Raw genomic sequence first — 6,405 nt, 5'->3', positions numbered from 1 at the left:
AGGAAGCATTCATTGCACTTGTGGGTAAAGACTGTGTCTGCATCTGGAAAGGCGAGAGAGAGAGAGAGAGAGAGAGAGAGAGAGAGAGAGAGAGAGAGAGAGAGAGAGAGAGAGAGAAGAGGCTATGATGACTTGAAGTATTAATAGGTGACTCATAACACAAAATGGGAGAGGCATGCCAGGGGAAAGAGCAACATGTGAACAAAGGCATGGGACTGCACAGCGCATAAGTGAAAGATTAGCATCAACGTGGGACTCATTTCAGTGTTATGTGTGAATGTGTGGAGCTCAGAGGTCAACTTCAGATGTATTCCTCAGGCACCATCCACTTTGTGTTTTGAGACATGTTTTGTCATTGTCCTGGTGCTCTCCAACTAAACCAAGGAATTTCCTGTCACTGCATCCCATTATTAGGCTTATAGTTAGAACCTGACTTTTTAATATAGGTCCTGGAGATTGAACACAGGTCTTCATGCTTGCATGGCAAGCAGTTTATGAGGGAGTTAGCTCCTAGCCCAAGAGCATTCTAATTCTGCTCACCTGTTATGAAAGATGAGGAAACCATGTGATCTTGAGATACTCTAAATTCTAAAATGTTATGAAAATAAATGATGAGTGGTTTGTTTTGCCTTACAAGATAAATATTATATTCATCCCTTTCCAAAATGCCTTTGATAGGAAACTGACACATTATATTTTTGATGAAGGGGCTTGGGAAACAAATTATATTCAATTAATTGAAAAATAACTTCACATGTGGAAGGAGAGAACCAATATACTCCTCCCTCTGATCTCCATATGCATGCTGTGACCTGTGTACACCTCCACCCCCAGCTCCAGAGAGTCAGAGAGAGAGATACAGAGACAGAGGCATACACACAAGGATTATAATCTTTTAAATTGCAAAGTGTATACACATTTTAGATAGATTAATATAAAAACTCAGTTTTATATTTTAGAATTGAGGAAGCAAAGTATTTTGAGCCTCTTATATAATTTACCACAAGCAGGATGTGCCTTTGGAATTTTGCTCAATGTATTTGGCTGTGAGTTGACAACATTTTTGTGGCAGAGTCACTTATTAGCATTCTTACCTTACCAAGTATAGTGAGGTGACATCTCTTCCTTGTCTCAGACCTTGTGATTCACCAGTACACCCAGGTCTGTCCTATCCCTTTTCTATACTGCTAATCTTCATGACCATGTTTTTCTTTGGCTCCCCACTTTTGAGGAGGGAATCACATACCCCAGACAGGCCTCTGACTGGATATGTAATCAAAGATAACTTTGAATTTCTGACCCTCCTACTTGTACCTCCCATGTGCCAGGTTTATAAGCCTGCAGCATCATGCCAATTTTTTTTTTACAGAGTTAGTAATCAGACTTGGTGCTTTGTGCATGCTTGCAAGCACTCTGGCAACTCAGAAGAATTGAACACTGCAACTGTCCATCCTCGAATTTTATGAATACAATCTTTTTTAGAGTTGGAGATAAAGCTCAGTGTATAAGGCATTTGCTTTGTAAACCTAACCACTTATGTTCAGATTTCCAGAACCCATATAGAACAATCGAATCTGGAACTCTTCTCAGGGTATGGAGGCTGAGAAACAATTGCTGGAAACTAGCAGCTCACTAATCTTGTATACACAACAGTGAACAAAAAGATCTTTTATCAATTGAGACATATGGTGAGGACTGACTTTTAGGTTGGTCCTCTAACCACACACTCACCATGACACCTGCACACATGCACATGACACATCACAGAGACACATTCCCCAAAACATAAACACATCCACAAAGAAAGAGACCATATGTACCCACATATATCCATCATACGCATGCACATGAACACATTATATATACACACTAATACATCACATGTATACAGATGTGCATTATACACATACATGCATTATACATAAATCCACAAACACATCACACACATGTACACACCCACAAACACACATAAACATATACACACATCATATAAACACACACATGCATACATCACATATAGACATGTACACAAACACACATCACATCCACAAACATACATACACATATGCACACATCATATCCACAAACACACACACATATCATATACAAATGCACACAACTATTACATACAGAAATATGCACAGATAGACACACAAACAAATCTTCATGAGACTCACAACTTGTCCAAGGCTGTGGGAACCTATAGGAGTTCAGCTCTGACCTGCTCCCACCTTTCAAAGGATTCTTTGATGGACAAGAGAGGAATGAGGAAATATTAGGTAGAAAGATAGAAAGAGATGGTAAGAAAGACACAGAGATAGGATAGCTTTGGGAGGGCCCTAGGTCAATACCCCGTCACCCAGTCATTTATTCAAAAAGGCTTTTTATAATATGCTAAGGGGAGAGGCAAAAGACTTCCCCTTGCAAGATCAAAACACACCATAGAGCCAAGCATAGACCCTTCCAAACACCTGGTAAACACGCCTATGGCCAATTGATCCTTTATGCAGCCCTGCTGGGTGAAGCAAGCTCAGACTCTCTGACCCTGTGCAAGGTCTCACTACATAGCCTCTGTGGACCTCCACACAAGGCTAGATCTCTAGGGAGCTATAGTCCCACAACCTGCCTTCTTGTTGCTTTTCTCTGTCCTCCAATGCTTAATGGTGAGGTTTGCCTTGACTTCCTCTGATGGAGCACCCTGAAAAAAAGCTTTAGTGGAAGACCTCCATGTTTTATTTGTGGTAAGTAATGAGCATGCAGACTGGGGTGAAGACATTTGTAAGAAGCATATTCTCTCCCTTAGGGCAATAGAAAATTAGATAATCAAACCTAGCAAGAGCAAGATTCATAAAATACCACCCTTCAGCTTTTGTTTAGGTACTGTTATAGTCCAACTTCTGTTGTGGAGATAAACACCAAGAGAAAAGCTACTTGAGGAAAGGGTTTGTTTCTCCTTTTACTTCTAGGTCACAGTCCATCATTTAGGAAAGTCAGGACAGGAGCTCAAGCTGGAATTGAAGCAGAAACCATGAAGGAACATGCTCAGTGACTTACTCCCAAACTCATATTTAATGTCCTTTTTATGCATAGCACAGTCTTCCTTCCATGGGGATGGCATCACCCACAGTTGTCTGGGCCCTTCTACATCAATTAGAAATCCAAGCCAGTCCACAGACATTCCTACAGACACATCTGATGGAGGCAATTCCTTCAACAATGAAGCTTAGCCATCACAAGTCTACCACTTGTCAATTTGACAAACATACACATCACTATTTAACCTTAGCCTTTCCTTGTCCCCATAAACTCATGTTAATATTAGAATATGAAATACAATCCAACTTAAGAGTCCCACAGTCTTTAAAATACTTAAGACTTTCAAAGTTCTATGTCTTTTTAGAAGTGTAAAGTCTTTAAACTGGATTCTCTAAAGCAAAAAAAAAAAAAAAAAAAAAAAAAACCACAAAAAACATGTTCGATATTTTCTAATTCTAAAAGAGAAAACCCATGGCATTAATGAAAAGTCACTCTTTGGGCAAACCCCAAACATAACAGTGTAAACAGCTCAATGTCATATATATAGGACTCTCTCATCATCTAAAATGATTGCAGAATCCCACTTGTGTGGTTCTTGTATGTGCTGACCCTGAGGAACTCCACCCAGTTTCTCCTCAGTGATGCTTCTCTCTCACTAATCACAGTTGATTCTTAAGCTCCAGATAACCAGCATCCATTGATCCAATGAAGCACAGATGGTTACACTTCTACAGATTCTTAATTCAAATACATTATCCAAATGGCTTCAATAGATATTTCTAGGTACTCTCAAACTTCCTTCTGAAACTTCATAAGCTAGGCCCTCATCTTCCACATTTCTTTCCAAATCCTATCTTCTAAGCTTCCATATCAGCAGTCCATCCAGCTTTGAGCACTCAATGGCCTTTCCAGCTCAGCATTCCAAATTATTCCACAAGCCTCACCCAAAATGGTGTGGTCATGTCTCTCACAATAGTAGTCCACTTTTCCTGGTACCCAGTTTTTGCAATAGTTTGTCTTCTGTTGCTGTGATAAACACCATGAACAAAAGATACTTGGGAGGGAAGAGTGCATTTTACCTTATACTTCCAGGTCACAGTTCAGCATTGGCGAAACTCAGGGCAGGAATTCACAGAAAAATATGAAGCAGAAATCATGGACAAACACTGCTATGGCTTGCTCCCAGGCACTTGTTCAGCTACTTTTCTTCTTTAATAAATTTTTATTTTTAATTAATGTATATGCTTTTGTGTCCACATGTTGGTAAGTGAATGTGATTGTGGATGCCTGTGGAGGCCAGAGCCATCAGACCAAATGGAAAACTGGTCCTCTGCTAGAGCAGTGAGTGCTTTTTACTGCTGAGCTCTGTACTCTACCCCCTCAGCTCCTTTGTTATACACCCAGGCCAACCCGCCTATGTTATATCCATGTCTTGGGGAGAACAGAATCCCAAGCCTGGGCAGGGTGTTTTTTGTTGTTGTTTTTTTATCAAGGTAGAGGTTGAAGATGAGGGAATTTCCAGGGTTCAGGACCTTGACTGACTGGCATTTTTCTAGGGTTATATGAGTATGCTGTGAATGTTTGGAATTTCAGGTATTTCCCCTTAGATGCTGGCTCTCCCTGGGTGGGGTCGGCTTATGGCTTTTTCTGGGGACTGGGTGGTACTTGCCAGTAAGCCTGTCATGGCATCTGTGTCTGGGCCCCTAAGCATGTGGTCAAGCTGTCTGGGCCCCTCACACCTAGGACCCCACCCACTGTGAACTACTCCTTTATATATTCCTTAGTGATCGGAATTCTAACCATGCCCTGATGACTGAAAATGTCCTGGTGAGACACCTAGTCATTTCTGGGGCTTACGTCCTACATAATTCATGTGCTATGTGGTCACATAATTTACACACAGCATGTTCATGTAATCTATGTGCATAATTGGCATAGCCATATGGGCTCATATGTGCATGCATGGGGGTAGTCCATAAAAGGTGGATCCCATGTACTCTCCCCTCTCTCGGCACATGTCTTTCAAACAGGCCTGATCATATTCTTTCCTGTTCCTCCCTTTTCCTAATAAAACTCTCATAGTGGGTTTTGGTGTGCTTTGTGACTTTTCTTCGAAGGGTAAAAGCGCTGCATAAAACCAACACTTAGTGTCCCAGGTTAGTTTTTGTCAACTTGACACAAGCTAGAGTTCTCTGGAAAAGGAACTTCAACTGAGACAATGCCTCCATTATATTGTCTGTAGGTAAGTCTGTACGGTATTTTCTTGCTTAACAATTGATGTGTGAGGGCCCAATACATTGGAGGCAGTGTCACCTCTGGGCAGGTGGTCCTGGGTGTCATGGGAAAGCAGCCTGAGCAAGCTATGAGGAGTAAGCCAGCAAGCAGTATGTCCCCATCATTAGTCTTCAAACTCATTTCTTGGAATCCTGGCCAATAAGCAGATTATCCCCTGGCCTGCCCAGTGTCCTGAGGTCATCTTCATCTTACATAAAGCCCACTTTAAGAGAAAATTCCTCCCACCCCTTTCTATTCCCTCCTCTTCCTCTCTCTCTCTCTCTCTGTCTCTCTCTCTCTCTGTCTCTCTCTCTCTCTGTCTCTCTCTCTGTCTCTCTGTCTGTCTCTCTCTGTCTCTCTCTGTCTCTCTCTCTCTGTGTCTCTCTCATTTCTCCCTCCCTCCATTTCTTCTCCCCTTCTCCCAAAATAAACTTTTTACATGGACATATGTCCACATGGTTTGAGTAATTATCCACCACACCACGCTGAAGCCTGCCAAGGCCTCCCACGTGCTGTATCATAACACCCATAGCCTCTGTTTCAGTTCCTGCCTCCAGATTCCTGCCGTGAGTTCCTACCTTAACTTTCTTCCATGATGGACTATAAACTTGATCTAAAATAAATGCTTTCCTCCCCATTTTGCTTTTGGTCATGGCATTTTTATCACAACGATAGAGGAGCAAACTAAGACAATTAGCAATCAAGAAAATGCCCCACAGACATGTGTACCAGCCAATCTGATAAAGATAGGTCTGCACTGATTTGCCATCACAAGTCCTCTGCAGCACTACAAGGTATAATGTATTCATTTTTTAAATTTTTTAATTTGTTTATTCCTCTCTCTCTGTGTACATGATCAAACTTGTGTGTGTGTATGTGTGTGTGTGTGTGTGTGTGTGTGTGTGTGTGTGTGTGTGTGTGTGTGTGCACATGCAGGGCAGTTGACAACCTCAGTGTTATTCCTCAGGCACTATCTTAGTATTTGAGACAGGGTCTTCACTGTCCTGGAACTCAGCAAGTGAGTTAAGCTAGCTGGACTGCAAGCCTCTCAGCCTCCTTATTTCTACATTTCCAGCACTGGTATTACAAGTATGT

This window comes from Peromyscus leucopus, chromosome 15 (genome assembly GCF_004664715.2).
Source record: "Peromyscus leucopus breed LL Stock chromosome 15, UCI_PerLeu_2.1, whole genome shotgun sequence".
Taxonomy (NCBI): domain Eukaryota; kingdom Metazoa; phylum Chordata; class Mammalia; order Rodentia; family Cricetidae; genus Peromyscus; species Peromyscus leucopus.
Note: the sequence above shows the minus strand (reverse complement) of the source record.